Genomic DNA, 12492 nt, shown 5'->3' with positions numbered 1-12492 from the left:
CTTCACCAAACTATACGAAATTTAAACCATTTGGTTGCCTTTGTTTTCCATGGTTACGACCATATGCATCATCCAAACTCCATCCCCGCTCCATTAAATGTATCTTCCTTGGATACTCCTCGTCCAAATCTGCATATAAATGTTATGATCCCACTACTCATCGCCTGTATCATTCTCGTCATGTTGAGTTTGTTGAACATGAGTTCCCTTTCGCACCCGATCTTGAATCCACCTCGCCATTACCTACAACTGAATCATTCTTATCTATCGTCCATCCGACCACTAAAATATTTACACCTTCTATACACATACCTGTTCCTACAAATCAGCCCTCTACTTCACCTGTTTCACCCATACCATCTCCCACTCACAACTCGCCTTCTTCCTCCACCACTCTCAATGACCCTGACACTTCCATACCATCCCATACCGCTCCCTCATCTCCAACCTCACCCACTCCCCCCTCTACAACCACCGAGAACTCCACCGCAAATGCACCACAACATCCTTCGCCATCCAACCCACGGCCTCAGCGAGCCAGAAAACAAAACCCAAAATATTTTAATGAAAACCTTATCAACACCACTACTCTTCATCCTATACCACCTACCCTTGAACCCAGCACTCCAACTCAAGCCCTTAAAGATCCTCATTGGCGAGCTGCCATGGACTCAGAGTTTAATGCCCTTATTCAAAACCAAACTTGGGATCTTATACCTTCTAACTCACACAAACCAATCAGTTGCAAATGGGTATTTCGTATTAAACGCAAACCCGATGGTTCCATTGAAAAATATAAAGCTCGTCTTGTTGCAAAAGGCTTTCTTCAGCAATACGGCAAAGACTACTTTGACACCTTTAGTCCTGTTGCAAAACCAGTAACTATTCGAACCATTCTTTCCATTGCTCTCTCCAAAAACTGGTCCTTAAGGCAACTTGATGTCAACAACGCTTTTCTTCACGGGACACTTCATGAGGACGTCTACATGATCCAACCACCTGGCTATGTCAATCCTCAATTCCCACACCACATCTGCAAACTTAAAAAATCCTTATATGGACTCAAACGAGCTCCGAGAGCTTGGTACATGGAACTTACCACCTTCCTTACTCAGTTTGGTTTTCGTAAATCTCTAGCTGATGCTTCACTATTCATATATCAACGCCATCATATTACTTGCTACTTCATGGTTTATGTTGATGATATTGTGCTCACCGGTAATGATTCCAAATTTCTTGATCACTTTATTCAAGCCTTGAGCAACAGGTTCTCAGTCAAGGATCTAGGAATGCTTCATCACTTTCTCGGTGTTGAAGTCATACCTACTTCCATTGGTCTCTTTCTATCTCAGCATCGTCACATACAAGAAATCCTTCACCAATTTAACATGGATGGCGCCAAAGATGTTCTCACTCCTCTTAGTGCCACAGAACCTCTATCTCTTAATGACCCATCTCCACCAGTCGATGTCACCCCTTACCGTAAACTTGTTGGCTCTCTCCAATACCTTGCTTTCACCCGTCCTGATATATCCTACGCCATCAACAAACTCTCTCAATTTATGCATGACCCTAGACAAACTCACTGGCAATCCTTAAAACGTGTCCTTCGATACTTAAAAGGTACCATCCATCATGGCCTTTTTCTTCAACGTCACTCCCCTCTCACTCTCTCGGCCTTCTCTGATTCTGATTGGGGTGGGGTTAATGATGTCGGTCAGTCCACTACATCATATGCTCTCTACCTCGGCAACAACATTATCTCCTGGAAGTCTACACGCCAAAAGTCGGTCTCCCGCTCCTCTACCGAAGCAGAATATAAAGCCTTAGCTAATGCCTCTGCTGAACTTATGTGGATTAAAAGCTTACTTAAAGAACTAGGTGTTGCAAATGAGCAAACACCGACCTTATTTTGTGACAATACAGGCGCTACGTACCTTTATGCTAATCCAATATATCACTCTCGAATGAAGCACATCGCTCTTGACTATCACTTTGTATGGGAACAAGTATCAGCTGGGCTTCTTCGAGTCCTCCATGTCAACTCTCAAGACCAGCTTGCTGACATGCTCACTAAACCACTAGCGAAAGCACCATCTCTTCGTAATCGATCCAAGATTGGCGTATCCGATGAATCCTCCATCTTGCGGGGGCGTATAAGAGACTCCAAAGACTCCACCATTATAGGGACCACACAATCACAATATACGGAAAGTGTATCATCATATATTGGTCCCAATATGTATACCAAATATAGCTCCTGTAATTACTCTATTACTCTGTTGTAAAAGGCCTATAAATGGCTACATAAAGTTCTGTAATATCATTCAAGTAACACAATAATTTCTCAAACCTTTGATAGGTCTGATTGAGGCGGTTGTTTGGTGGCAAGACATTCCTACATTGAAAAATTCAAAATTTTATCAAACTCCAAATCTGTTTAGTTCACCAATCGCGTCACGACCAGTAAGTTGTCGCAACATGACTGTGACTAACAGGTTTATTTTGTTTCTTCGATTTTTAAAAAGTTTGATTTATTAACTAAAACCAATTAAGCTCGGATACCACTGTTAGGGATTATTAGCATCAAGCATGTCATCTAAAGGTAGCATAAACAATCAAGAGATTTACCTAAGTGCACATGCATCTTAGAATCTAGGTTTTACTAGTTATAGCAACATACTTTAATAATTAACAAAAGAAAGAATTGCTAACCTCTTTATTGGTTGATTGCGATCTCGTAAGTGCTAGTTTGTTTCTATGGATAAAGGATCCAACATAGCACCCATCTAATGAAGTCTGAACCACAACACCAAAAATGAAACCTTAAACTAGGGTTTATATGAAAGTCTTTAACCCTTAGGAGAGAGGTTAAGAATTTTTATATGAAGAGAGAGATAGAGTGTGTGTGTGTGTGAGTGAGAGAGAGAAAGAGAGAGCCAAAGAGACATAGTATGGATGATTTCTAGGAGTGATTAAGTAGCTCTAGGGTTTACTACTAACAATTTATTTATAGGCTACAAATAGAAACCTCAAAAGATTCAAACTATAAGGTTAATCATCATCTGATTCAAACATTTCATATCCTTATCCAGGGAGCTATCAAAACCGTCCCCTACAGGCTCTCTAGGAGCTTCTGGAATATTCCAATTAATCCTTTTGATTAATTAATATTCAAGCCCTTTAATTATTTAAAATCTTTTTATTGAGTATCAAAATAATTTCTAATTAATTTATTAAATCCTTAATAAATTAACCACTTATTTATCTCCATTTTTTTTTATGTATTTGGGTCATGAGGCCAACCCAAAAAGACATTGTTATTATTAGAAATATTATCAAAACAATTAATGACATTGGATATTATTTCCAACAGTATGCACATTTGACATTTTGATTTTTGATTTTATATTTTATATTATATTTATTTATTTGTTATTTTAAATAACCAAGAACCTACTTATTTTTAGAAAAAATATTATTATAAAAAATAGTTTTCGATCAATTTTCTTTTTTGATAATTTAAGATTTCCTTTTAAGCTTTACATGTAAATATTATCATTTTTATCATATTTCAATGCGTTAATTAATCATTATTGGTTAAAAAAGTCTTTTAAGTTGTTATAGTAAGATGAAGAGTTGCATAATTTTAAATGCATAAAATTCAAAAGAATTAACTCTTAAAAAACATTATTATAAAAAGTAGTTTTTGATTAATTTTTTTTTGTTCATTTGTCGTTTTTATTTATTTACGGGATTAACCAATATAATCTTTATAATTAACATCATGAATCAATTAGCCATCATTAATTATACAACATATTTTTTCTAAACTCCACTGGACTTTGCATCTTTACCGATGTCATATCTTATGAATATATGCCCTAACAAGCATATATTAAACTTCTTAGACTCTCCTTCTAAGATTCATTTCTACTTTACCATACTTTAAGCGGAGGAAGAACTTCTACCAGTATCAACTAATTATTGGACGAATACAGTTGCATGCCGCTAAAATTAAACAGTATGTCGACTAAAATATTCAACTCTATAACGGTTAGACTTATACGAGAACTGTGAAATAGCGTCAAATCAGACAATCTAAAACTATTTAATTATGTGAACATGCAACCTAACATATTTGTCAAATAACTAATTAATATCAATATAGGTTCTAACCAACAATTAACAAACAAATCCCTAGGCTATAAGGCATCTTATTTATCAGGTAATTCTAACATGTAATTCCTAAAAGACTTCTTCTAGGATTCCTTCCACCTTGCCTTACTATTTTCTGAGGAAAAATTTCTACCAATATTAACTGATTACCAAACAAATATGATTGCATGCCTCTGAAACCAAATAGTCTGTCGACTAAAAGATCCGACACTACAATTGTTAGACTCATACGAGAGCTACGGAATAACATGAAATCAGGCAATCTAAAACTATTTAATTCTAAGAGCATGCAACCTAATGCACTTTTCAAATAACTAAGTAATGTCATTATAGGTTATAAGCAACAAATAACAAACAATTTTCTAGCTTACATACTAGCTTGTATTTCTAACAGTTCATTATCAACAAACATAACAAATATGAATATTTTAGGAATCACTTTCCTTTCTAAGCTTTGGCTTACTGTACGCATCACATCCTTTCCTTTTATATAAAGTTCTTTTTCTAAAAAGATTTATTAAGATATTCTAATTCTTAGTTTGAGTTTGGAATCCCACGAGTGTTCATCTAGTTCACTCAAACCAGGGCTCTAATACCAACTTGTAACGTCCCAATTTTCAACCCAAATTTTTCATTTTTATTTATTTAAATATATCAGAGTTATAATTACATTATGCGAAAACATGTTGCAAATGCCCGTGTGTACAGTCGAACCTTGTCCTTCTCACAAAGTACCTAAAAAGCATTTATAACAACTGGGTAAGCGCTAGGCTTAGTGAGTTCTTCATAATATCATATCAACAATACATACACATAATAACTCATGACTTCTTGTCAATCCACTAATAAAACATATAATGACCTTCATCATAAAGTTGGTCTGCCCCTTGCCTTCGACATAGAGTTGGTCTGCACTTTGACCTTTAGCATAATGCTAGTCCTCCCGAGTCTATTGGCCTTTAGCACAAGGTTGGTCCACCCTAAACTCCATATATACATGTAAACATATAGCAACAATATACATAACAGGCAACTAACTATCCTAGTCTAATTGCCTAAGTGCATACTATAGGGTAACTATATCCTAACATATAGTGGATACATACTGGAGTATACAACATAGCGAGGAGAACTCACCTCGATAATTACTCTGACGATTGACAGATATCCCTTCAACGTAACCGGCAACACGTACCACAGATATTAACCTAGAATACTATAACTTCTCAATTCCTATGACAATCTAATAATGAAAGTTGGATCCATAACTAATCCTAATGAATACCAAGAGTTCTATCAAATAAGGATCATCTAGGCCGAACAGTTGGAAGACAAGATCATTTTGGCGCATAGCCTTTCTGAAATCCAACAACCAAGTCAACAAGATCATTCTAGACACCACTCTCATAAATAGATCAATCAACATTATAATATGAATTACTGATAAATCCTATTTATATATTCATAACAATGACTATGTATATAAATACCAGCTACACTTAAAGCATAGTAAGTATAGCCAAACTTGTAGAGAGTTTCTCGTGAAACCGGGAATTATGCGGGCATAACTCTGATCTGGTAGCTTCTATTCACCGACTATCTAACACTGCAAGGATTCTAGGGATCTTAGGAATTCGCTGAAGACTAAAACTAAGGGAAATCTAGAGTTAAAGCAACAAGAAATTCGAGAGAGAGAGAGAGAGAGAGAGAGAGAGTGGTTAAATAGGCATGGGAATGGACTGAAGTTCGAAGGGTATATAGGGGAAATTTTGCAAGTGTGTCACACAATTGGTCAAACATGATAACATGGCTCCAATAGTCGTGTGACACGTGGCAGATAACAATTTCAATGCGTGCCGCACATTCTGTCGTTGCGCGCGAGCGCACGCGATGATTTTATGTTTCTTCAAAATTTCATATCTTTCTCATAAGAGGTCCGTTTTCGATGCGTTTTATATCCATATCGACGAGATCTACAACTTTCATTTAGACCCAGTCGGATAATTCTTAATTTATTTCTAAAACTATATTTTTAACAGACTTAGACTGTTAAGGCCCGTATAAAAATCATAAGTTTCACATATAAATTTCGTTCTTGATTGTCTTTATATCGACATAATCATATGGATGAGATCTTAAACTCTTGTTTAGATTGTTTTTGCTAACAATCGACCGACCTCTAATTCGGTTTCTATGTCGTTGACTGTTGCGTTGAAACTTCTAAAAATCATAACTTCTTCTTATGAAGGCAGATTCAGACATTCTCTTTATACATGCTCTCGGTTTTGTGATTACTACGATAGTCCTCTAGCAAAAACATCTATTTACATGTGGTCGTTTGTATTGTATTTTATGAAAATGTGAAAAATAGGTTGTTAAACATTGGTTAAAAAGTATTTTGACTTATAGTAGTGATGCGAAGAGTCATTTAAGTTTCAAATGATAATGTTTAAAAAACGTCATTATATTAATCAAATAATCATCATTAGTTAAAAGCTACTTTGAGCTGCAGTATGAAAAGTCATAAAAAAATTGAAATGCTTAAGGTTTAATGAAAAATGCATATTATATATATATATATATATATATATATATATATATATATATATATATATATAGAGAGAGAGAGAGAGAGAGAGAGAGTTAGGTTTAAATGTGGATTGACATCTATTGTGTGGACGTGTGGATAATGATATTTTGTGATAATTACAAAGAAAATATGTTGTTTGATAATATGAATACGTTCAATCTTATATAATTATTTTAATTATTAATCATTTTCACTAATTAAATCGTCCATAAGGTTATTATACATTTTTTTTAATTATTCTCATTCTGTCAAAATGTTATCAGAAAGCTTATTGAGTCGTATTCTGTAAGAATTAAAATAAATAAAAAACGATGAATGAGAAAAAAATGAATTAGAATTGGTGAGAATCCATTAAAATAACAATAGTTATGTGAGATTGAACGTATTCACATTACTAAACAACATATTCTCTTAGTAATTTTCATAAAATAACATTATCCACACGTCTACACAATAGTTGTCCATCCACAACCTAGCCATATATATATATATATATATATATATATATATATATATATATATATATATATATATATATATGTGTGTGTGTGTGTGTATATATATATACACACACTTTAATTAATTAATTATTTAAATAATGATAGATGATAAACACTATTTTCCATCATTCGTTTTGTTAAAACTAGTTATATAATTTTAATCATTTATTTCAAATAATAAATTCCAAAACATAAATCTAAAAACATTTTACAATTTCATAATTAATTTAGGGTTTCTACAAAATACAAATTCAAGGTGATCCTCCCTCCGTCACCGTGTCTTCATTTATATCTGCAACACCAACCAAACATAAATAAAAGTTACAAAAAATTGTAGTGTTTAGATGAAATAGATTAATTCTAATAAATATAATATAAAAGTTAAATAAATCAGTACGAAATATTCATTCTTACCTAATGATCCATGATCCATTGTTCATGAATACAATAAATAACTTTGGGTTATCTATATTTTTAGGAAAATATTGATTCGCCCTGAAATTATCTTTTCACATACTTGTTGATGGGTTTTGGACATAAGACATCTTATGTGCTCATACAAACCTAATGCTTGGATCTAGGTTTCTCTATTGTACATGCTTTGAATCCAAGACTATAAACCGTAATTCTAGCATATGGAAATCGATATTAACATATAATTAGGTTTATGATATTACATTGATTGTTATGTAGCAATAACAATCCCAATTCCTCCTTGAATTGACCTTGGAAGGCTTAGAGTCATAAGTGTCACTCCTCTAATGGCTTACAAACACCAAGAGCAAATGGAGAAGGTATAAAGAGAGAGGGGAGGTATTAGAATTCGTTTCTAGGACCTCTTGGGAAGGCATGGACGAATTCATGAGCCTTGGGGTCTTTATATAGGTGTAGAGATTAGGGTTTTAGTCCTTATCCTTATCTAGTTGCTTGCCCATCAAGTAACCATAAGATAAGCCTTGAAAACCCTTATCCTAGTCGAATTCTAAGGCCTTATCAACTTAAATTCGTCCAACCTATTAATAAGATAATCCTTACCTTATTTTGTAACTATCACATAATTACAATTCAGCCCCTCTAGTTTAATTAATTACACTTGATCACAAAATTAATTCTTAATTAATTATTGACCAATATTAATTAAACAAATATGATTTCTCCTTTAATATATTATTCTTATAACATATTAATAAATCATAATAACCTCTCTCTCTAGTTATCTCTCCAATCAAGTTGCTTTGGTGAAGGCAACCCAAAAGGACCATGCACCATCGGGTCAAGTACATACCAAAATAGTTATTGACTTAGACACTAATCCAACAGTCTCCCACTTGGATAAGTCTAACAACTATTCTGCGTATGACTTCAGATCCTGATCTGCAATCGTAGCTTTCCAAAGCCGTTGTCAACTCTGATCCTATCAGATACGCGTGTCCTTAGAAAAGGGATCATATATTCCTCCATTCTAGATATCATATGAGATATGATTTCAAATCATTCTCTTTGTACTATATCTCGATTCCCGATTTATGACGACTGACTAATTGAACAAATCAAATTAGCCCTAGCCCGGCCGAGCATTTACGTTTGTCATCACAAAATCATCGAGGGGCCCAAAGATATCGCTTTTATCCTACTTTGGATAAAAGGAACGGATAAACTTTGATACAATGCTTGCTTGCACTCACTCACCAAATCACACACAACAATATGCTTTATAACACCAAGTTACTAGTGCGTTTACATATTATCAATGTGCAACCGATTTGCAAGATACAACTCACACATCTCAGTTTCAAGAATATAAGATGTTATCGTCTCACCAATCACTCGTGATACAATTCATGGAGCGATCCAAGTGAGCGTGGGTTTAATCCAATGCTCAAATCACATTCATAAGCACTCATGAACGTTGCAGCAAACATTTGCTTATGTCTAATGCTCTTTAGACAATCCACACACCAATTCACGACAGTCTTCATTCATATCTACTTCCAACATATGAACGACTGTGGCCCATTTGAATAATTCGATTATTCTTAATAAACTCAATTATTCTGGAAGTCAAAACATGCAAATGTGAAACACAAGAATAATAATAATCCCATATGGCCTCAACCCTTTGATCATAAATAAAACACCTTTTATTTATCACAATATTGATTACTCATTATTTGTCGTTTCAGGTAATCAACTTCTTACTTGAATTATTACACTTGTCCCATGCTCTTAGCATGCACACAATGTTTACCTATGGTTACTTTGTGAAATAGATCACATTGAACACATTTCCAATCATTCTCATTTCACAACTCCAAATCCTTTTTCATAAGTGTGAGAATATCAAATTCTTGTTACTTATAAAATATGCTAGATTCTAACATTCTATGCAATGGTCCTTTTGTAATGTCACTACACCAAAGTCACAAAGACTATTGCCAATGATATTACAAAGTCCTCTATCGGAGATTGTTACAAGACAATTCCTTAGATATGATGTCTCTCACTCAAAGTACTTTCCTTTGAACATCCTTTTGCATAAAAGTTTCTAATCTTAGACATAGATTTTTCAATATTCATTCCCAATATGGACACGCTTCCATATTTTCCATTTGACAACTCATTCTTAATAGAATCTTATCTATTCAAAATAATGTCGATATGGTCCATCCAATATGGAAACATTTCCATATTTTCCAATACTATACTTCCAACTACTCACAAGCGACAAATCCTCGTCGAACTTTGGATTGTCCTTTGATAGTTGTTTAATTATTTTAGTCAAAACCGATTCTAGTCCTTTTTCCCTCTAAATGCGCTAGACATTTGGAAAATTTTAGAATGGTCATACATTAAAACATTTGCAATCGATCCTATACCCGAAGCGTATGGGACACGATGCAAAATGTTTTATTTGCTATGTTCTCAAAATTCGAATTGTGAAGAGGAATGTCGTAATCATAATTGAAATTTTAAGAACACACTATGTACCTTTGACTAAATTTTATTAACATTCCACAACCTAAGCCTTTAGATTTGAAATGAAGCATAATATTCTCTCCCTTAATTATAGCAAAACAACCTTTCAACTCTTACAACTTTGCAAAGTATGACTCTTGTTTTCTATAATTAATATTGCTAACCTTGCAATACTTTCCTTAATAATCATACAATCATAACTTTTATGCTCCCACTATCATGATGATTACTATAAAACATAACACTTATGCTCCTACTAGCTTTGACATGTATTCAGAAACAGCTTAACTTTCAGAAAAACAATACCTATTGAATTTCTTAAGTCCATGTTTCTAATACTTAATGCTTTGATAATCTTTTATCAAGGCTTCTTGAACTTATACACCTTTGCCTTAGATAGTTCATATGTGTGTAAACAATTTCCAAACCTCACAATTCAAATTATGGAAAGGGATACCATAACCATAATCAAATTCGAGAATGCAATTTTACAATCACTATCTTCTTAAAATCTTTCTTAGTGAAAGCATTTCCTCACAATCATTTTCATGAAGGAGGAAATCTTATGACACTTAGATTTAAACGGTGTATTTGTTCCTATCCATGTGAATTTGTCAAAACCAAAGTTTACGACAAATTCAAACTCATATGGATCGAACTTTCTTAATCTCGATTTCTTGCCTTATGGTAGCACAGCTGCCCACCACGTCTTCCAAGTAGTTAATCAGCTCACCTTTTCCTATCAATGTACCTTTCATTGATTAAGGTCCTTGCCTTTTACGCATTCAAATGAGAACTCATAGGACTCACATGCATAATTAATTCGATTGGAACGGCACATAAACAAAATAATGTCAACACGATAGGTTGTAAACCTCAACTCGTGTGCTAGTGATGATCGATAAGGTTTATTTGATTTGTTCTTGAAACCTTTCAAGACCATTAAGACTCCCACTAACTTCTTGACATATAAGATTCTCTTGTCAAAACATTTCTTGACAAATATTCAAGAGTTAGTGTAGCTTTTATCAAAAACTCTTCATAAATTGGTCCTAGTTGGTCTTTGTCTTATCCAAGACATCACAACTTTCCACATTTGATGAATGTTATAAACCTTTTAATACTTGTCACTCATTGTCACAATCTTAACTCTAAAACTTGTTTTGGAACGAAGTATGATTGACTTCTTGATTTAACCATTTCTTCAATTATTGATTCCTCTTCTTAGACATACAATTGTACTAAGACTCACTTAGAGGATCAATTGAGATATGGTTCTTAATCATTAAGACCTATCATAAAGCATAAAAGGTACTCTCCCTTCTTCTTAGAATGGAGAAACTTTTATCTTTCTGCCTACTTGATTTTTCTTATTCGTTCTACTATTGATTTAAACCTTTTTTTTTCAATCAATCTAGAATTACACTTAATCTTGTAAGTATAATCACATTTACTAAAGTTTTAGTAAATCATAACGAATATCTTTGTTACTCTTATGGTGAACTTGATCAACACACAACTTTGTGTGCTCTATCTCCTAGTCCTTCACTTGATACCTTGTCAACGAATTAGTCTAATTTCCAAATATGAAATTTTTCATTCATCGTGCAACCAAGTTGCATGATTCCAAATTTCTGTCCAATTGAAACTTGGGCGATGAGAAACTCTCCCTATTTGGTAAATTCTCGACTTTCCATAAATAACATAATAAGAACCAAATCCATTATTGCTAATAATAGAAACATTTTAACATCAATTTTTCATACACGCCATTGTAAGGATAAATAAATAAAATTTAAAATCAAAATTTATTTTATTGCGGAAAAATTGTCCTTACAATGCAACTCATTGAAAAACTTATGCTAATACATCTTTCTTAGCAATCTAATTCTAACTCTAAGTAGTAGCTCAAGAATCTAATCTTCTAGAAATGCGATCGAAATCCATTCTTTCACGGTTAGATTCTGCTCACTTCTTCCCTTAAGCTTCCTTTCTTTTCTTCGATCCTACAAAACATCAATTGTAATCCTATCACATTATGTATTAAGAATCTAGAATAGAAGCTTAAAAGAGTTAGTTAATGGATTTTACCTATATTAGAGCCATACGTTTCGACTCTCCCATCTCTTAGATCTCTTAGGTAAATGGGGCAGCTTCGTCTCCAATGCCCCTTCTCTTGGCAATAAAAGCAAATTGACTCTTTTGGAACATCACATGGAACTACTTCAGACATTGCCTTTCTCTTAT

The sequence above is a fragment of the Lactuca sativa genome, chromosome 2 (assembly GCF_002870075.4).
Source record: "Lactuca sativa cultivar Salinas chromosome 2, Lsat_Salinas_v11, whole genome shotgun sequence".
Classification (NCBI taxonomy): domain Eukaryota; kingdom Viridiplantae; phylum Streptophyta; class Magnoliopsida; order Asterales; family Asteraceae; genus Lactuca; species Lactuca sativa.
This window is presented reverse-complemented; position numbering follows the sequence as displayed.